A 22,582-nucleotide genomic window follows, 5' to 3' on the forward strand; every position below is an offset into this window, starting at 1 on the left:
CCCATCCCTCACAGATCTGCCCAAGCACAGCTCTTGCTTTAGCCATGCTTACAGACACCAAATAACACTTCACTTTCTATAAAGTCCTATACATTTCTGCAAGGTGTGACTGAGGTTTTACTTTCAAGCTCCATACGAAAGGTTCAAAAGATCTGATCTCTAAACCACTATGTTCACTCCAAGTTGTATGATGGGAGAAAGAATAATGAGTTCACGTTTCCAAAGATAATAAAATAAAAAAAATAAATAAAATAATACATTTAAGATTCAAAATTCAAACCACACGAGCTAAAGAAATTTAGAAATCACATACAAGTTGTACGATTCACTCTGGCAAGAAGACTTTCTTAAATTTTAGTTTCTAAGAGGATAATATCTGAACACATCATTAAGGTTTCTGCAGATTTCCTGATTAGACACGTTAATGCAGAGCTCGGCAGATGATCAAGCCTAAAAATCCTTTGAGATTCTGAACATCAAAGCCAGCTACAGTTTTCATAATGGAAAAATTAAAAATATATTTTATGTAACAGATATAGTTCAGAATAAATATATTTAAAGTTGAATCTTTTAAAAATTATAAGATAAACTCTGATTTTAATAGAAAAAGTAGAACAAAAGGTACTTCAAGTCCTATAGGGTTATACACATTTTCCTGTGAAATTACCACATATCTAACAGCTTGAATCACATTATCTTCCTTCTCTTGGAGGGGATGAGAGGCAAAGGCTGCTTATCCAGGCCTTTACAACCACTGGGCAATGTCAGTAGGTGCTTGCAGGTATACAAAATAGGCTCAAAGACACATTTGCTAACAACATGGCAAATTATTCAGTGCTTGGCTCACAAAATTTGCTATGAGGCCTCAGCACTGGCATGCTGAGCCCAGTTCTAATAACTGTAGTTTACAAAGAAAGATGATAAAGCATAGACTTGGAAGCACAACCTATATAGGGAAGGCTAAAGCCTGATTTATTCATTCTATAAGCATACAGATGCACACACACTCACACAAAAGGAGAGTTGTTCCAACAAGCACGTATAACATTTCAAACTACAGTCATACACATTACTTAACAGACTTCTATAGTTAACCTTCAGAACAATTCACAAAGAACTGCAGGGTACTGCATAGAAGGAAAATCCACGTTTCATATTGGGAGCCCTAGGACTCCTGCCATAAGCAAAACTATGAGGAAGCACAGGTATTTTTTGTGGTTCCTACACTTTCTTCAGCCCACGGCATATCACACATCCACAGCTGTATATACTGGGAACAGAGTGAGACCCGTCTGTTTAGGCTTTTCCATACCCTCTTATATAGGTTGTTAAGTTTAATTTAGATTAGCTAGCAGTATTTTCATACAAAGAAGATTATCTCAGTGTTACTTTAGGAGTTTGATGAAAATGAGTCCACAATATCATTTAGATGATCAATACACAGTAACAAATTTGACGTAATTAGCCGCAGTCAGATTAATAATCCTAGCACACTGCAATGTGACTTTAGCCATTATCAGAAATAAGAAAACAAAAATGGAATTTTTTAGACCTTTGTATTAAAACCAACATGTCTATACACGGAAGAAAATGAACAGGCTCCCTACTAATAAAAGCTTGAATTTTATCCACAGAGAAAAATAAATAAATAATAATAATAATAAAAAATCCAACAGCTATTAAAATGATGCAGTTCTTCAACTATCCCCTAGGGCATACTCAAATTTAATGCAGATACCTGACCTAATGTACTGCACAGCTCTGCCAGGTTTAAGTAGTGCAGCTTTCTCTCTTTTAAGACACTGCACAGGAAGCACTAAGCAAGGAACCTCACACACAAACCAGGGGCATCTTAGGATGTTGTGGCAGCCAGGAAAAAAAAAAGCACCATTTGTCACATCTTAAGAAACACACACTCTGTGTCCACTAATTTTAATCATGAACATCCACTATTACTTTCCAGTCAGTCACACTGTGCTAAGGAAATTACCATGTTTTATTTGACGGTAAAAAAAAGTTTGGCCTAAAGATTAATCAATATTTTCAAGTACCCATCAAGCTTCTGCGGGTTAATTCTGCAAGCATGATGCAAACATTCACCCACAATTAGCTACTTGAGGCACAACATTTTGAAACAAACCACAATAATATCAAAACCTTTCACACATTGTATGTTAAACCCGTGGCAAAGTACTCTAGCAGGCTTTAGAAAGAAGTCCTAGATTTCCATAAGTGTGTGCAACCATTACTTGTATAAACAATCATTCCAGTTGTGTGGGTCCACTTAATGTAAATGCACCTTCAAGAAGCCAGCTAAATATGTAATTGGTCCTTTGTACAAACAATTACTGCGATGTGTACACTGAAGAAGCTCTCTAAAAGACAGACAGTTAATAGAAATTACGGGAGCAAATATTGTGCACCAGGGTTTAAAAACAAGAATTTCAATTTAGAAATCCGAATGCCAATATGACTGTTCAGATACAAAGCAGGTTTATAACCGCAGTACTCAACTTCAAAAATGGAACTCACAGTACTGTTTAAAATAAAGCAATAAGAGAGTCCCATATTAATATTCCTTGTTGTCATTTGTATTCTGCTCATTTGTGCAGCTCCATTTCACGTTGGCTTTTTTTCCTGCACACAGACCACGCTAATATCTTCATGGATTTGTTTATAACAACCTTTAAATCCTTTCCTTGTCATTATACTGCATTGCTGTTCCACTGTATATACACTCTTCACTTCGGTTCATTGCCTACACATCGATTATTTCACATTTCTCTATGTTAAACACTGAATAGTATTTTCCACTTAGTGGGCAGCCATTTAAGAGATCCAAATCTATCTGAATAAAGTTGGTTGCTTTCCTCTTCCTTATTAGTTATACATTTAATTCTGACAGCACGAGCTAAACATCAAAGTCAGTCACAGAGAATTTAGTATTTGTCGGAGAAGCGATCACAAATCCAACCTTCTGCTTGAATACTATCAGTTCAGGTAGTAATATTCACAAATCAGTAATGCTGAAACTGCTGAGTTCTCCATGCTGACTTTAAAAGACTTTGCACATCTCGTGTGCAAGTGACGTTGAGGTATTTCACAGCTACTTTGTGAAGGCCCTGCACACAGCTCACGGTGTGTTTTGTTTCTTTTCTCCAACATTTGACCTTATCTGCAATAATTAAAATATTACTAATCGCAACACTTTGGCCATATAGAAAAAAAAGCCAACATGTCAAAAAAAACCTGTTGGTCACTGGTGGCACAGTATGCTAGCTCTACAAATGCTGCGGCATTAGGATCGACTGAGGTGTAGATAAAAGCATATATCATTTTGCATATGCATCAAATAATATTGAGAGACTGCTTCTGAGATGTCTGAGCATGACACTGAGGTCCAACTGCCTTTCTACCTCTTATATCTTTAATTTGCCTGCCAAAAAAACAAAACAAAACAAAACATGCTTGCTTTCTAATCTGTTTAGGCTTTTCACAGTTCTAAAAGTGACGTGAATAAAGCCTGATCAGCTATACATATATATATATATATATATCTATATATACACACACACTTTTTTTTTTTTTTTTTTTAAAGTACTTGATGCTATATTTAAACTGCAACACCTGGGTTTAATGTACAAACTACCATTTAAAGCCCAATCTAAACATCACCCATCTATTTTTGGCCAGGCTTTCAGAATCAACTGGTTAAATTTCACCTTTCACTGGTAAAGTCAAGGACACAATACTTTTATAGCTTCCCTTCTCTACTCCCACTTTCAACAACATTAAAATCAAAGGGAAGGACTAGAAGAGAAACAACTTTAATCAATCGTAAGATGCTCTGAATAATTTGAATTTCTATGGCTGGCCAACTTACTTGCTACTGACAAGACAGTAAATGTGTTCACAAAGGGAATCATTCTCAGGTTTTTCAGAATTTCAGACCCCGTTTGCAAACTTCTCAGTCACAGAGCAAAAATACCTACTTTGCACACACAGTGCCCATAAAAACATTTCTTCATCTGTTGTTGTTAGTGACGTCTCAAAACTCCAAGCTCCTTGGGTTCCTTCCTAGCTTTACTTCAGCATTACTCTAATTTGTGCAGCAACAGCTGCCATTTCAGCTCTCAAGAAGACTTTAACAGCCACTCAGTATCACTCTACACATGATATTATTCTTTATTTTGCATCAAGGTATTTGACTCCTTACTCAAAATTTGAATTAATTAGCAGTGGAGAAAAATAAGGTTTTTCCAGAGATACCAGTACTGCTGGAGCCTGATGAACACTTCATGACATTTCAACAAGAAATAATGTTTTCTGAGGTGAGAATTATCATGGTGTTATAGGGTTTTTTTTGTTTGTTTGTTTCCTTGTCTTCTGAAAGATGATTGACCACTGATGAACTAGATCAATAGCAATGTCTGCTGGAAAGAATTCCACAGTGACGAATGCATGGAGTCCCTTCTTCACTTGATATACAGGTTATTTCCACTGCCAATGTTTTACTATGCTTTTTTTTTTTTTTTAAACACTTTTCTAGACATAGATACCATCTACAAACCCAGTTGTTCATGCATGTGTTGCAGTTCATCACAGTAAGACTGAGAAATTCCAGTATTACTGCTATACAACTCAGAAGCTGAAACTGAGGGACACAGAAACTTTCTCAAGTTTGCAATGGGAAGGCTGTGACTTTTTTTTCTCTCAACGCTGCACTTGCCTTTCTTTGCCCTTTGCCCTTGTCTGTTTTAACAAAAACCCTTCTGCTATTATTACCACCCTCACCATTTAGGTACTTTGATTATGGACAGCCCACTTGTTTGGAGCTTCACCATGTTTCCAATCTCACCATGGTACTGCATGAGTCCACGACCAAGGTGCAACTTGTTTAACAACACAGAAGGAAAGACTGACTAAACTCCACTCTGCTAGGGTAGAACATCATTTCAAAATCAAAAATAATTTTTATTTTATTTATTCTGCCACCCAGAATGTTTACTGGGAACAGAGGTGGGAGGAAGGAATATTTTGCCAGTGACACAGGAAAATGGCAATTTGTATTTTAGAGCTGATGAATATTCACCTCTTGAGGTTATATAGCAGTTGGGTGAGTTTTCTTTTAGAGAAAAACAAAACCAAAAGACAATTTTCAAACTGAAAACATATGCCCACTGTGAATTACATTCACCTTGTAATACTAAAGAGAAAGCATTTCATTTTTTCAATTAATTTGACCTTTATCAAGAGCTAGCAGAGAAGAAACTCTCACGGAGCTAAGTACTTTGAGTCAGAGTAAGAAGCACTGTAGATCTGTACACAGTGTACTACACAAAGTGATGTTTATAAGATATTACTGCATACAATGTGGGCCTGCTGCTAACTTACAAAGAAAAGTGTACGCAGTTCTTGACCATGCTGCTCACCAGAATCTTTATGCCCAAAAGCAAATGAGATACCTTCCAGTGCCAAGGAGAAGTACTGAGTAAGCCTTGCCTGGGTGGAACCTGGCTGTGCTCTCCAAGTCACATCTCTGTAGGCACACAACCCCAACAGTATTGCACTTACAAAGACAAAGAAGCTGGATTTCCACTAGTTGCACATGATTCAGTTTCAGCCATTCTTTAACTTCTTAGGAACGTCAGCTCTCAAGACCAACCTTTTTGGAAAATTATGAGAACACACAGTCTACTCACATTCACTGAGGGTGCATGCTCTGAAATAACTGAGCTTCCTTCCTCTGACAGCCCAGAAGTATCTATCTGAAAATCAAATTAAAAAAGCAATAATTAGAAAATGAGGAAATTCAACAGAAATTCAGATTTTTTTTTTCCTAATTTAGAACTGCAATTTATATAACTGACTGAGGAGAATGCCGAGAAGAAAAGCAGACCTGTACCAGAATCAAACATCTGCATGCGTGAGAAAGCTGGAAAGCAACAGGTCATGCTTTTTGTGAGTTTATTGCCTTCCGTTCAGTCTTACATTAGATTTACTTCACCACAAATTGAGACTAGAGGATTCTGCAGGATCAGCCCCTAACAGCAAATGTATAAAAGTATGTGCAAACGCTGTGAATACCATAGTTGCCAAGTCTTTTTGGCTATAAAGCCAAAATTGACTCATAAGTACTGCTATTCGCAGCCAAAAATAAGTGTGTATTGCCTTACATTTTCCTTTCCACATTTCTCATAGACATTTACATTTATATCAACACATAATGAGCAGAGGAAACACAAAGACATTTGAACAGAATTTTCTTTAGCTTGTCAAAAATGCCATTTTCTCCCTTTTCCTCACATTAACATTAATTGGAGCTGGGCAGAAATCCTCACGTTAATAGGAATAAAAGTAGCACTAGTACATTACATTTAATTAGCATCTAAACTAAAGATGCTATACCACACAAGCAATTTCTACCCAGGAAATGTTCTGTCTGACAAGCAAATGCAGCCAGCTCTGATGTGGTGCAGGGCAGCTTTTCCCAGTGAACAAGAACAAAGGGGACAGGACACAAATGCAGCCATGGGGGCACGGACCAGGTAAGTGGGTCAGACTAACTAGGACAGCGGGACAAACACCGCTCTCAATATGGAAGCAAGCTTCTCTGTGAATAAAATCAAAACATTTGTCAAAGATAATTGAAATCATGTTTACTGCACAGATTCATAAATCTGAAATGCAGAGCTGCACAGACACCATCCGACTGTGGAAGCATCATAGTAAATCAAAAGACCAGTAACTTGAAAGTCTTCTATGCTTTTTAGAATAACCCAAAGACGTATTCACAGCATTTGTTTCTTCTGGCCTCCTTTATGTTTCTCTGTCTTGTAGAATGCGTGCTGCCATCTATATTTAACAGCAAATGCAAAATACAGACAGTCTTACAGATCAGAGAGGCTAAAGTTTCTTCTTGCTCTTCTGATCCCTTGGCTCATTCCAATGCCTCCGCCCCCTCCTGGCTCTTGTTTTCCTCATCTCCATGCTGTTCCAGTTATCCGCCCTTCCTCCATCCCTTCAGTTCCCCATTGTTCCTTTCTCATCTTTCAGCCCCACCTTGTCTCATTCCTGCTTTTGTGTTCCAATATACCACATAAGTAGGTACTAAAAAAAAAATAAAATCCAAAAGCTTTTGGTAATGCTGCTGCTTTCTAAAGAACCTCATCAGACACTGTGCTACTTTTAATTTTTTTTAGGATAAATCCAAGCAACTGCTTTGTTTTTGTTTCGTTTTTTTTTTTCCTTCTAATAGTAAGACTGTTAAGCTAAAACTTGTCTAAGTTACAAAGCAGTACTACCCCTTCCTAAAGAAAAAGAAGGCTCGCAGCCCTGCTGATGGAAGAAAGGCTAGTTCTAAACATTACAACTTTAACAGGGATTCATTACCTTTCCAATTAGGCTGCGCCCGTTAGTCACTGTCATCAGTCAGATTTGTGGAACTACAGAGCTAATTTTCACTCTGGGTCAAAATTAAACAGGCTGATTTTACCAGATCACAATTCAAGCCAAATTCCAGAGAAATCATTTTTTTAAATGTGGTTCCTGTCCATTTGTGCTCATGGTTTGACTTAGCCTCCCACTCTAGTTCTTGATGAATGATGTCAGAATCTCCTCCTAGGCTCTCTGGGTTAAGAAAAGAGGATAGAGGAAGTATCCCATCCTAGAGGATTTCAAATGAGTTTAGCACTGCTTTCTCAGTATAAAGTATGAGCATATCTGCATGCCTGGTCTGGAAAGGACACGTGTCAATTAGGTAAATGGGCCAACCCACCAACAAACACCTGCATTGGGGTGCAGCCACGGGACTTGGAAAGATGGCTTAGCTCATCTGTCACCTGAAAGCACATCTTTCAGAACACATCTGAGTGTGAAGTTTTAATGACTCTTTTTCAATGGGTTTTAAAGATTTTTATTTATTTTTTTAAGTGCTTGCCTCCAGGGATGTGTAAACAACTTTGCTCACTGTCACTGATTAGCACTGCGCAAGCATTAACCTCAATAGCCATGCTAAATCACTGTGATCTTTATTTTCTATTAACTTTTGAGTACCACAAATAACACATCTCGAGATGGTCAGAGAAGTGCAAGGAGAAAGAGCAGTTATGCTTAAAAAAATAAAATAACCACAGATATGGAGAAAAATCCCAATTGTTTGCCTGAACTATTTAAAGACCTTGTGCATGCTGTCCTGTATATTTTATCATCATTTGCAAAGCTCTGAGACAGAAAAAAATATGCAGCAAAATAAAATTTCAGAGTACCATAAAATGGACATCGAAGCTTCCTTAGACAAATTGTACAGGATGTTTTGGGCTGTTTTTCCCTCACCATCCTGAAGCAAAGGTTGCTTTTTCCCCCGAGGGGTTGGGGGAAGAAAGTGCGTTAAGGATCATCTCCAGCTGTAGAGCTGGCACTGCATACTGCAGCTCTTTGTGTACTGTCAGCTCGCTATGACAACTAATAGCCTGGATGAGGATGTGCTATGTTTCTTCACTGATATTGTCAGACAGCAAGGACTTGAGTTTGCACAGACTTCTGCCACTATTTGAGACTGATAAGATTAAAACTGTTGTGATTTCATTTTGATGGGAGCTACGGCGCGAGTGCACTGTGGTTTCTCCTGCGCAGGGCTGAGTATGCTGGAGGAGCAAAGGAAGATGTGCTGTTGTACAGAGGCTGCTTTCCTAAAGCTGAGCTCAGAAACAATGCAAGAGCTGGGGATATTATTAATGTAATAACTGCTAATGTATCACATTTGATTTGCATACCGCCCAGTGACATCTCCCTGCAGCCAGGTGAACGGGATAACTAAAGAAAAGCATGGGTTGCTGTATGTAAATCAAGCTGTACATTAGCTTAAGAGAACACAGCATGAGAACATCTGAGCATAACAGGGAAGGAAAAGCCTTTCTGCCTGCAGAGAGCAGAACTCCACTGGCATGAGCAGATTCCACCACTGGGGCCAAGTCCCAGCACAGTGAGCCACAATGAGTGAGTGAGTCGAGAGAAGAAAGCATCAAGGTACCTGAGCCTTGGTTAGTCTTTCACTAACAGCTGCTCTTGTCTGTTCTCAAACAATTAAGTCCAAAATTTTGGGAAGTTAATAGAAGAATTCTAGAGAAGTCAACAAGACTTTTTATCAATCTGTATCTGCATATGCTGTGGAGTGCAGAGCAAGCTGCTTAGAACTGGTCAGATTTGGCCAATTGCTTTCTCTTTTGTTTCTCATTCCTGTAGCTATAGTGTATGATCTCTCTATCATTTATCTTTTTCAAAAAGGAAAGAAATGCAGGACTTTGTGCATGGGACTTCATGTGTAATCAACAATGATCAAAGAACCATAGAATCGTTTGAGTTGGAAGGGACCTTTAAAGGTCATGTGGGCCAACTCCCCTGCAATGAACAGGGACACCTACAGCTCCATCAGGTGCTCCATCAGGTACTGTAAAAAAAAAACAAAAAAAAAAACAAAAAAAAAAACCCACACTCAAAAAAACAAAAACAGCACAAACCAACCTTTTTCCTTATATCAAACTCAAATCTCCTCTCTCTTAGTTTGAAACCATTTCCCCTTGTCATATTACATCATACCCTGCTCAAGAGTCGGTCCCCATAATGACATCCCACCAGTGGTGGAAATAATATCATAGAAGCCTTTTTACCATCCCTGGGGTCTTTAGGACTGGTCCTTTTCTCTGAGGAATATTGTGCAAATCAAAAATATGCATAAATATATAAAAAGCCAAGGAAAAGAAGAAAGAAAGGGAATAGTACAGTTGGTCCAGAAGACCTACTCCAAACACATCATGACCTACATCGCTCGCTCACAGATCACTCCAAATCTCTCAAGCCCATCTCTACGGCTAATGGCCTGGAATAAAGCATTCCCACATTGAGGCATCAAGACAACAAGCAATCCTACAGAAAAAAATTAGTAGTTCACGTCTACAGCTTCTTCTGTGGACTTCCCCACACCAGTTCTGTTCCAGGTTTCCCTGTTGCTACATACAAACCTGCATGTTGCGGCCTAAGGAACAGCTGCTGCAGGAAGGTGGGCAGTGTGGGATCTGCTCCCATGCAAGGAGCCCATAGGAAGGCAGGGCTGTGCCAGCCTGTGCTGCTGGCCTGCCAGCAGCCCCATCCTCACAGATAAAGCTACAGCTGCCTGAAGCTTCCTTGGGCACTTACTGGGTAAATGAATGATAATTAGATAAGGAGCATTATTGTAGACCTCACAGCTACTAAACCCAGGGCATTTGTAACAGGCTGTTTAAGTGCCATCTCTCTCTAGAAGCCTGCACAAAGAAAAGATAAAAACTATTACAGCTATCAATAACAGAAATAAGTCCTCTTGTTTAAGAGGCTGCAGCTGGGTTGTACTTGTCTGTCCCTATGTGTCCCGCCTTCTCTGCGGGCTCAAAACTGCACAATGCACCAGGAGATGTTCTGAAACAACTGCCCCAACTGAGGACCATTACAGTGCCAGCAACATTTCTCTACACAGCTTGCAGAAACCTTTTTTTTTTTTTTTTTTCCTGGTTACCTATTTATTTATTAGCTCCCAAGACTACATTAGTGCCTAAGAAAACCAAATCTATTCTGAATCTATCTCGGTAGATTTTTTTCCTTGACAAATGGTCTGCAGTTGTTAGGAAAGCATGCGGACTTCTGGAGAATTGAGAAATTGGCTCTGGCAAGCTGCAGTAAAAAATAGAGTTTTCTCTGTGTTGATTTTTCAATATTTAGAGTGTATTCAGAATACATCCTCAATGCCATGCTATGCTCTATAGACTTGATATATGATTATACAGCTGTGACTAAGAAATGATGTATGAAATAAAAATCCCTGAACAATGCATTGGGAATAGAGGCACTGTAAGCTACCGCAAGCGCTCGTAGCTGCTGTGTGCTGCACTTGGAAATAAGGGAGCCAGTGCACTCCAGCAAGAATCCAAACACCAACTCTATTAAAAACCTTACAGAATGCACAACCAGCCTCTTTAATGTGCATTATGCATTGTAAGATAAGGCAAAACAAGAGAGTCATTTGGGATCTTTGTTCAACCTGGGATGGCAAGATGCGGGGTATCCATTCTAATCCCTGCAAAGGACCAAATGCCGGCGGCTCCGCGCCAGCAGTGCCTGGCCAAGCACAGCCCCTCCGTGCTGCACAGCTTCTGTCTGCGTGCCGCAGTGCCCACAGCACTGGCAGTGCCTCGCCAGCTCATAGCCTAACGTACAGAGCAATAAGGAATTAATTTCACTGGGACCTCTGGCACATTACTACCAGTTTTCTAACTTGAGCTGTCAGGAAAAAAAAAAAAAATTATAGAATGTTTTGGGTTGAAAGGGACCCTTAAGATCACCTAGTTCCAACTCCCATGCTATAGGCTGGGCCATCTCCCTCTAGATCAGGTTGCTTAAAGTCCCGTCCAGCCTGGCTTTGAATGCTTCCAGGGAGGGGGCATTCACAACCTCAAGGCATTCAAAGCCAGGCTGGATGGGACTTTGAGCAACCTGGTCTAGATTTTAGATGGAGTGATCAGATGAGGCATAACTGAAGCTGCCCATGTAAGCTTTTACTTCCTCAAAGAGTTTCCCCGTACAAGACTCATACTTTCTCCTGTGTTATCAACAGAAGGCAGGCCTTGTGTTGCTGAAGTTTACCTGAATTTGTGTTACCTGTGTTGTTTTTTTTTTTTACTGCTGGGAGCTCAGCTGGCATTGTGCAGGGCCAGGAAGGGCATGTGGTGCAGTGACTGCTTCAGCAGGTGCATATTTTCTCCATGCCAGCAAAGGAAGAAAATGCTAAAAACAAGCACTTCCTAATAGAGTTTTCTATAATTGTATTGACGTTGCTTTGATGGATGTGATTCTAAAGTGTAAACAAATCTAAAAATTAATAGGTAGGGCTGCTGCACAGACAAAAATTGTGTTCATGTGGGACTGGAAGGGAATCGGCACATCTACAGTGCTACAGTATGATCTTCATACACTCATCGAGACATAGCTGAATGTTCAGCAGTGATGAAAATACCAAATTTCAGTAACATTTGCTTTTGTGAATGGAGAGTGTTTACATAATTAGCACCAGTAGAGAGCAAAGGAGAGCACTGTGAAAAAAAATTAACTCAGGAGTCTGAGCTGGGCGCACGCATCCAACAAAATGGGCATCCATGGAGACATTCAAGACCAGGTTGGAGGGAGTTCTGGGCAGCTTGATCTAGCGGTTGGCAACCAGCCAATGGCAGGGGGTTGGAACTACATGATCTTTAAGGTCGCATCCAACCTAGGACTTTCTGTGATTCCATGATTCTGTAACCCTTCACATGGTCCTGCTGGAAGAGCTCAGTTAATTGAGTAGAGCCTATGTAGGAAAGGCTGCATTGGCTTGCACTGTAACATGCACTGCAACTCAGATAGGAATGCACAGTGCATCCTATTTTTATTATTTTAATGAAAACTTCACCAGATGCCATTAAGAGGCAACAGAAGCAGATCAGGGTGCTCCCTGATGGGCAGCGGTGGCCCAGCACAAAGCAAGGCAGCAGAGCTGCAGGCTGTGCCTCACTGCCACCCTGAGCACAGGCCTGGTACCCCAACACAGGTTCCAGCATTTTTGCCTGCAGATTGCCAAGGAGAAACACAACAATTTTAAAGCTGTTGGTTTTGCTAACGGCACTCTTGGAGCTCTCATACAGCTCAGACAAATGGCCAAGATTTTGGCATTCATTCTTCATAAAAAATCTATTAATTCAAAATCAGAGGAGACAACACTAATTCTGCAGAGCCATATGGAGGCAGATTGGCTAAGTCTCTATCTTACAGAGAAACTTCTGGTTCTTATGCCCCAGTAGCTCCCAACCCTCTCAGCTATTCTCTGCAGGTTTCTGTAAGAGGTTTACATCTTCTCAATTCTCTCACATCCCCTTCCTCTCATGGCAAAGTGCAGACCATGCAGTGGCACTCTTTGGAATACATTTCCAATTTTACCTTCAGATATACACCGCTAAACTGAAGAGAACTCAGAACCCAGCAGCTCCCACTGCAATTCACTCCCATTGCCGCTGGCAGTCAGTGCATCCCTCAGAGCATGCTGGGGCCTCAATCTTCTCCCTCCCCTGCAATTACCCTTTCTCAGAGCATGCTGCACTGTGGGCACATTGCCTGCTCACAGGAACACCATTAACATTACAGGAGCCAGGACTTATTTGGTTTTTTAAAAAATAAAAGACAATCCCTATTACAAATTGTGATATTATAACAATAAATTACAAATAGTGGTAAAAGAATTGGTAAAAGACCAGTCTTCTTCATTTTATTCTTTTAATATCACTCAGAATTAGGCATTCTAATTCTGATGAGTTATGGAATAATAGCCATTAGTTACTCCATTAGGAAGCTATTACTGCATGCCATTGTTGAATTCTAATTCCCTAAAAGCTCTCATACAATGTCTGTATGCATGCAGATAGAGCAATGGTATGTGAAGGAGCAGCACAGTAGTCAGAATGTGTATGAAATTAACACATAACAGTGGGCATCTATGGTCTGGAGCATTTCTGGCCAGCCTGGTAACATAGTAGCATGAGAAATCAAAAACTGAAATTCTTGTTTCAGTGATATTCAGTGACATGACTGAAAAATGCTGAATCAAACAGCCCAATCAATACAGTTAAAATAAATAATGTGTGCAAGAAATCTGACCCTATTATTCTCTGAGAAGATCATGCATACAAGACATAGAACACACAGGAAGCACAGTGACAGTCATGATCCAGCCATTACACAGGGTAAGAAGGAAATGATAATTCATTAGGAGGTTTCAACTGAAATAGTGATACACATTTTTTAATGGAAAAAAAAAAAATCAAGAAATAGCTTGGCATTAAGACCAAAAATTGGCACCCAGTGAAATGATAAAGAAACATAGAACAGAGAACAAAACCCAAATATGTGTGGGGTTTGGGAACATCTTCATGAGAAGTATGATGTATGAGAGTCAGTCTCAGAAAAGAGCAGCAAAGTGGCAATGGGAGTGGAGACTTCAGATTTCTCAGTGTGTCCATTATGGTTACAAAAGATTTGCATGCTTCATTTCAGTCATTATTTAAACATTGTTATTCCTGCAAACATGCCACACTGAGATAAGGTTTCATGCCACACCACATCAAAATGTAGATTGGTGCAGAATGTTGGGAAATGCCTTTACTGAGGTAACTGTTCATTAAGTTGTGGAGGAACTGAAATTGAAATTTTTAGAGAAAGGCAGAGGCTGAAGAGTGAGAGATGTGTTATGTTCCCTTTAATCATGGGATTTGCACTACATCAGTACAGTTATGATCTAAATAAAGTTTCTAGAGTCATCAGGATATTATACTGTAGCTGCTTCATTTAATCTAATGGTTTCCATTTAGGTAATTTTCATGCATTTTAATCTATTTAATGATCACCTTCCCTGGGTTGATTTACTACCTCTCAAACTAAATATATTGTACTTTATCTGCAAGTCTTGGGATTCCAGACAATGAGATGCAGAGGAAGACCTCAAATGCTTGGTAAAGACACTATTTTGCATTTTTAACCCATTTAGACATACTAACGCAGTAATATAGAAAAGTGCACACGTAATTTCAACTAGTGAAAAGACAACAGTCCAGAGATTTACCAAGAACGAACTTGACATAGATTTTGGTTTATTTCACTCTAACAGAAACCGATCCAATTTCAGACAACAGCACATGGAAACAAGCAGGAAGTGCAATTCAACATCTGAATCCTTCCTGCAAAGTCACTGAGGCTCAAGAAGGAGAAAACATGCTCAGCTATGACCATCCTTCCTCGCCTGGCACCCTGGATGGCCCTGATGCAATATAGCAGCACCCCCTAGCCCCAAAACACCACCCAGCATGCCTGAGGTCTTCTATCACTCTGACACACAATAGACTTGTCTGAATACACAAAGTGAGGGAGCAGCATAGCACCAGTAATTTTAAAACTAATTAGAATGCAGAGTTGCTACAACTGCATGTGCAAATGAGGTAATTACAAATGCAAATGACTAATTACGTTCACCTGTTTGTTCAGTTACCCAGTTCGTACTGGGCAGTTGAAATAATTGTGTGTGCAAATTAGACACACAGCTGGATTTAGACTTTACACTAGTAATTACGTACAGAAAGTTGGGTAGGATTTGAAGGAGCTTTCGGTTATGGCTTTTCATTTCACCAACACTGCCCTGGACATGAACATGACACACGTCCCAAGGTACTTGAAGTTGTCTGAGCAGTGTGGTAATTTGAGGGATACCAGTAAAGAGAGGTTTTACCCTTTGTATACACATCGGGCACTCCAGGAAAGGAAACATTCTGCTGAAGTTATGAACAGAAAGTCAAGAGAAGGCTGCACCAAACTTTGAATGTCTGGACAGATTTAGGTATTAGGAGATAATGAGATTGGGAAATTCAGACCATAAAATGTACGATAATTAGAAACTCAGAATGCCTTAGGTATGTTTTACAGTCCAAACAACAAGCGGAGGTCTATAGATCTGAACAATATATGGCCGAGTTACCCACAGCAGGAAGGTACAAACATGCTTAGGCAGACGATTTAGGGGACCAAGAGTAAATGAGAAAATGTCTGTCATGTATAGCATACATGAATGGCCAAAACTTTTTTTAAAGTGAAGGTGGGATGTTGTTGTAGACTTCCAAAAAGAGGACTGGATTTAGTAGCAGCTGAAGGCATTGCTCAACCTTGTGTTCAGAGATGGGTCTTTCTGATGCCCTCCACACTGTAGTTGTTCCTGCCAATGCCCTTCTTTATCCTTGGCCCTTCAGGATTTATAGTTTTCATAGCCTTTGGCTATATGAATTTCAGGTAGTGATTTTGCAAGCGTATGATAAATATTTACATGCAGTAAATATTTTAGTGTATCTTAGTGCTCTTGGTATAACAACAAAAACTCTTCAAGACACAGAAAGCTCTTGGCAAGGCTTTGATTACAAGTGGAAATAGGCAATCTGGATCACTTCTGGACTACCAGTAATAAAACAGCTCCCTTGTTAAAACAACAGAAATGTTTCTGTTTTCTTTTAGTTCCTGCTGATATCCAGTCTCTGACAGCAACAGTAGCTACAGCACATTAATGTTTTACTCTAATGCACTGCAGACAAGGAACTTAAATGAAAAAAGAAAAAGAAGAAAACTAACAACCAAGTCAGATCTTTTTCCTTAGATCAAACCCTACCAGCAAATGGATGACTACAGAAGACAGCGCCTTCTCCTCCAGCAGCCACTCACAAGAAAAGCAAACAAAACACAGCTCAGTGAACACCCTACACGCTCTGGGACTGGGTGAGGGATAAGAGACCTCCATGAAGGGGTCCACACAGCAGCTGAGCAATTGCCTGGCACAGGTCTTGGGCAGGCAGTAATAGACCCACTGTCCATCTGAACCACATCCCATCAACAAGTTTGCAATGGTTTGCAATCAACAGCCTCAAACATTGCTCTCAGAGCTGCAACAGAACACAAGGAGCACTGAGAGCACACAGAATGCTCCATGCGAGGCAGAAACAGGCCACCAGCTGCTCTTTTCCTTCAAAGGTCTTCTCCAATAAAAACGAAATACCCAAACATGTTGCAGGGACCTTCTATCATTCCTTTAGCGCAAAGAAATTTTATTTAAGTACTCACACAGAATCACAGAATCACAGAATCACCTGGGTTGGAAGGGACCCCAAGGATCATGTAGTTCCAACCCCCCTGCCTAGCAGGGCCACCAAACATACACATTCAGATCAGGTTGCCCAGGACCCCGTCCAACCTGGCCTTAAACACGTCCAAGGACGGGGCATCCACAACCTCCCTGGGCAGCCCGTTCCAGGGCCTAACCACTCTCCTAGTAAAGAACTTCCCCCTAACATCCAACCTAAATCTTCCCTCCTTCAACTTAAAACCATTTCCCCTAGTCCTGCTGTTGTCAGCCCTTTTGAAGAGTTTACTCCCCTCCTGGGTGTAGGTTCCCTTCAGGTATTGATAGGCTGCAATGAGGTCACCCCGCAGCCTTCTCTTCTCCAGGCTGAACAAGCCCAACTCCCTCAGCCTGTCCTCATAGGGGAGGTGCTCCAGCCCCCTGACCATCTTAGTCGCCCTCCTCTGGACCCTTTCCAAAATCTCAATGTCTTTCTTGTACTGAGGGCTCCACACCTGGACACAGTACTCCAGATGGGGCCTCACAAGAGCCGAGTAGAGAGGGACAATCACCTCCCTGTCCCTGCTGGCCACCCCTCTCCTGATGGAGCCCAGGATCCCATTTGCCTTTCGAGCTGTTTTGAAGCTTAATAAAAACTAAGTGGACTTGATTTATTTTTTATCTTCATTATAATAGAACATAGCATACCAATAAAATAATGCTTCCTGATTAGCCCTTTGGTAAGCAAACATTGGTAATTTAGATACAAAATTAGATACAAAGTTTGGGTGAAAAAAATAATCAAATTCTTTGGAAATTAATTCAATTAAATTCACTATCACTCTGGGAATTGGTCAGCACGAAAAATGCTGTTTGTCACCAAAACAGATTTGTTCTGAGCCTATGAATTCCTGATAAGACTGCTTCTCATAATGACTAATTATATTGTAAAAGCTTTATCATTTACCTGAGCATTTTCTAACTGGATATCATGAGCAAGTTGCAATACTTCTTGCAGTGAAGGTCTCTAACTATCTTACTGGCTGAAATAGTTACAATAATTAACCTCAAAAATACTTTAAAAAAATAAAAATTAGCCACACTCTTAAGTATTAAATATAAGAGAACGTATAGCGTCCCCTCATATCTCACCTACCAAATAATAACAGATAAGAAAGAAAAAAAGAAAAAAAGAAAAAAAAAGAAAAAGAAAAAGAAAAAGAAATAAAGAAAAAGAAAAAGAAATAAAGAAAAAGAAAAAGAAAAAGAAAAAGAAAAAGAAAAAGAAAAAAGAAAAAAGAAAAAAGAAAAAAGAAAAAAGAAAAAAGAAAAAAGAAAAAAGAAAAAAGAAAAAAGAAAAAAGAAAAAAGAAAAAAGAAAAAAGAAAAAAGAAAAAGAGAGGGGAGGGGAGGGGAAAAGGAACATTTTCCATGACAAAATCTGAAATTTGACTCTAGCAAGATGAGGAAATTCACAATGTGCACGAATAGAAGAGGAAACCATGCAAGCAGTTCTGGTGAGCACTCATCCCAATCCTGCACCTTCTTCTTTTGCGCAGCAACTCAAACCACTTGAAGTGCTGTATAAAAGTGGAAAAACAGGAGTGTGTGCTATTCTTCTCTTCCCACTAAAACCATCACTTCTGCAACAAAAACTTCTTGTAGGGACAGGAAGAGCAAAAACCAAAACTAAAAATTCATTAATCACTAGTTTCATCCATTACATTGAGGCAGTTACCCCTTCCAAATGGTAACATCAAGATGATCAGTGCAAAAGCTATCAGGATAGTTATAGGGCATCTAGGACTACAAAGACAGTATTTCACACACCATCTTTGTGCTTTCATTATCCCTGAGCAGGGCTGTTTTGGTTGCAAAGATATCTCAAAAATGTGCTCTACAGTATTCTCTAGCTTCCCAAAAGACTACAATCATTTTTTTGGTTTTGGCATATGACAGCGTATTTTGCTGTAGGAAGCAGGGTTATGTTTTAATAGTGAAACAAGAGATGTATTCTCATGGAATAAACCATGTTTTTAGTGTTTTTCTTTCCACTCAGTCTTTGAAAGGCCTGGAGAACTATTTGATCTCCACATTTCCCTGAGTTTTTTGTTGTTTTTTTTTTTCCTTTTCTTTTTTTCCAAACACTGCAGAATAGTGACTAGGAGATGTCTCATTGAACTTAAATAATTTTCAAAGACAGCACTCCTGTGCTTACAGTGGTAACTCCCTATGTGACTGTTCAAGCACAATAACAGGCACATATACTCATACCTTTCCCAGATCAAGTCTGCAGTTCTTAATCATACACCATTCCTTACTGCAACTGTGCTGTGCAGGGCACACACTTCTTCACAGCTTTTATATGCCAAAGTCACAGTGAAACCACTAACAGTACAGCATCAGAATCTGAACATCAAGCTTTTGCACCCTGTGGAATCAGAGTATAAACAGACATGGTCAAACTATTCAGATGGAAAATTTATACAACCTGAAAACAAACACAAATGCTTAGTTTTGGTCATTAAAACTACACAGAGTGCAGTATTTAGTACAGGAATTATTTTAAAATGCAATTACCATGGAAAAGATATACTGAAAGAAAAGTATCCTTCCAATTTTGAAGACTTCGTATAATAGAGTACATCCATTTCATAGAATCGTTAAGGTTGGCAAAGATCCCTAAGATCATCTAGTCCAACTGCCCACCTACCACCAACACTGCCCACTAAATCATGTCCCTAAGTACCTAGTCTACCCTTTCCTTACACACTACCTTGGGCAGCCTGTTCCAATGCCTAACCAACTGTTTTTGAGAAGAAGTTCTTCCTAATATCCAATCTGAACCTCCCTTGGTGCAACTGTCCTCTCTTGTTCTATGGCTGGTTACCTGGGGGAAGAGGCCAACCTCCACCTTACCACAACCTCCACTTACGACTGGTCTGATCATTAGAGTCACTTGTTTTTTTTAAAACAAATGTTCTTTCAGAACAGGAAAGCATTTTAATTTTACTCTTAAATTGACTGCTGAATGCCAGAAAAGTTGAGATGTGTGAGATTGCCTGCATATATCTCAAGGAAAAAAAAAAGGAGTTGCTAATAGATTTTGCTCTACAGTATGACTGCATCCATGAGACTTACAAAAGGGGTAAGTACCCACAGTTGTAACTGCTAACCTAAAGTGAAGCTCACTTAGTTTAATATAAACTTTAATGGCAAGAACATCATGATGTTTCAGAGCATACTTTCAGTTGGATATAAATTAATTTACAAGACAGAAAGATCAGGATATCTCCTTTGTCTGGAAATATTATCAGTAAGGAGAACAGAGGGATTATGTTGCTCTTAGAAAATGTTAACAGGTAGGTTAGATGTTTTAACAAATACTGTTTTAATGAGACATCACTTTAATGCCTGCTGCTGCTAAGGTCATATATGTTCTGCGTGTCTACTGTTCAGATTTCTTATCCAACAAGATTCCTTATCTCTAATGAAGCATGACATGAAATTGTCATTTTTTTCTTTCATAATTGTTCTCAGTCATGGAAGACTCACAGTACCTAATGATCTTTTCTTAGCAATTTTGGAAGCGAAGAAAACCTCCTGGACTGCAGGACAAATGACATCCTCAAATACGTTAAAACTGGGCTGGAGGAGAAAAAGCAGAGCAAAAAAACTAAGATTCTGAATGGAATTAATTCAGTCAGATAAAGAAATATGTCCCGCTATTGAACAAGAAATGACAAACGACATACCCTCAAATGACTGCACCACAGGTGAACCAAAGTACCCCAAGAGGAGGAAGAATTCATCTCTGTCTGATGTAGCACCACAGAAATCTGACACTTCCTGTGCTTGGCAGCTACGTTCCAGGACTCCTTTGTGGGCAGAGCAAGCAGGGTGCATCTTCTGCACCACAGCACAGACAAGACAGAATTGGGCAAACTCAAAAAGTAGTAGCCTGGAAAAAAGTATTTCTTTGACCTCAGTATAGTTTGTATCAAACCCAGGTAGGACAAAGAAAAGGAAGAACGGCACAACCAACAGCACTGCAAGTTCAGCGTAAATTCCTGCTAGAGACAGATTAGTTCTGCTACGTGAAAATAAGAAACATTTCCTTACTTCCATTTCCTCAGTGTGAAAAGAGTAGAGCATAGTCTTCCATGGCTCTAATGAAGTACTAACTACAGTAAGATTATGGAGTTTTGCAGTGAGAAACATTTCATTAAGAAATGTCTTGCAGCAAGGAAGTACTAACCATCTGACCATATGCTAGATTTGCTCTTTTCTAATTTTTCACTTCCAAATTATAACTTTAAAAAGATTATGCATATTGCATATTTTAAAAGTTCATTGACTTTCCAGACATTGTGAAACGCTTTTCTCAAAACTCTTCTAGAAATTCTTTCATCATATCAAGCCACATTCAAAAGCACCTTTCCCAAATTCTAAGTAATTGAAAGAGCCCTTTCAACTTTTCATTTTTTAGAAACAAACACTTCACTCAACTTTAACCTTTTCCCACATCACTCCCAGGAACTGACTCGTTTCCTTGGAGTTTCCTTGTGAAGATCATTCGTCAAAACATAACGATACTTTGCTAAACAGGTAATAAAACTGAAGAATTAAACAGACTAACAACCCCAATTATCTATTATCTTATTGACTTAAGAAGGAAAAAAAGAACAGCTTAGTTTTGCTCTGCTGAAATGCTAATTTTTGTATCAGACATTGGGTACCTCCTTACCCATTGCTCAATATAATTTCCCTAATACAGCGTCTTTTAAGAGTATACAAAGAATATACAGAAATAAGCATCTTCAGAGGCTCACAGAAACTGGCAATGGTACAACTCTGCCATATCACCATCAATTCACAAGGCTTTAGGCCCTCTTGCCCAGAACCACACTGGTGGGAGCGCTCTTCATTCTCATGAATGTGAAAGCACAGGTTGCTGTAGTTCTGCATTGACCTTTTCTGAAAATCCAAACTCCAAAGCTTTAATTTACTTTTAAGTCTATCCTGATTTTATCCTGATTGCTTCTTTTTTTCCTATTGATTCCACTTTCCTACCTCCCTTCCTCTTCAGCAGAGGAGCATACCAGCATGTATTCTTGAGTCTATATATAACATGCAGGCTATATATAGACATGCACATAGACAGTTTGGAAAGCAGCCTGTCCCCTTAACGAGCATAACTGCTGAGCATTTGGAATAAATATGACGTAGACCTGAGCGATCCTAGAGCACTACAGTTAAACAGTTCCAACCAGGATGAAGCGTATATGCTCTGCATACATCTGGCCTAAATAACTTGGTAGCTGTTGAAAGGCTGCTCATGACAGCATCAGCATAGCTCTCTCCAGGCAACATGGGCTGTGTGAGAAGACTAAAGCAGCTAGATGTGAAATCATTTAATCTATAGCTACAAATAGATCAGGCAGATTTTTAGCGTATTAGCTGGGTTGTATTGTAGTGGAAATTTACCTTTGTGCAATGGTGCTTTTATGAGAAATAATAAGTTCTTATAGAATACTAGCTAAAGGCCTGTTCTCACTGCAGCATAGCGCTTTGCTTTCCACAAAAAACCTTGATCCAGATAAGCCCTAAAACAAGCAGTCCCTGACACTACAGGTTAAGATCCTGCAGCCCTGTCTTGTAACCTGGGTGTTGCTGTGCCTGAAAGCAGCACCATGGAAATCATTACAAGTACTTGGAATATTAGCTGTCTCAGCAGTTGCACCACAGAACTCCTTGTTCTGCTCTTCATTAGAAAGAGACCAATTACAACACAAAGCAATCCTTGACAGCAATGTCTTAAAGCATCAAAAGGTCTCTTGCTTTTGAGTAATTCAAGATGCAAGAGATGATGTAGAGA

The 22,582-nt window shown here is 39.5% G+C and overlaps 1 protein-coding gene across 7 annotated transcripts in view; it reads right to left on the reverse strand.

Annotated features, from left to right (window-relative positions):
- Positions 1 to 22,582, reverse strand: part of CDH11 (cadherin 11) — a 297,223-nt gene that overhangs the window by 151,297 nt on the left and 123,344 nt on the right. For all 7 annotated transcript variants that reach the window (XM_048958477.1, XM_048958481.1, XM_048958479.1 and 4 more), the window contains exon 3: positions 5,703 to 5,768. The gene's annotated coding sequence lies outside the window, so the exon portion shown is untranslated. The remainder of the gene's footprint in view (positions 1 to 5,702; positions 5,769 to 22,582) is intronic.

Source organism: Lagopus muta, chromosome 12 (genome assembly GCF_023343835.1).
Source record: "Lagopus muta isolate bLagMut1 chromosome 12, bLagMut1 primary, whole genome shotgun sequence".
Taxonomy (NCBI): domain Eukaryota; kingdom Metazoa; phylum Chordata; class Aves; order Galliformes; family Phasianidae; genus Lagopus; species Lagopus muta.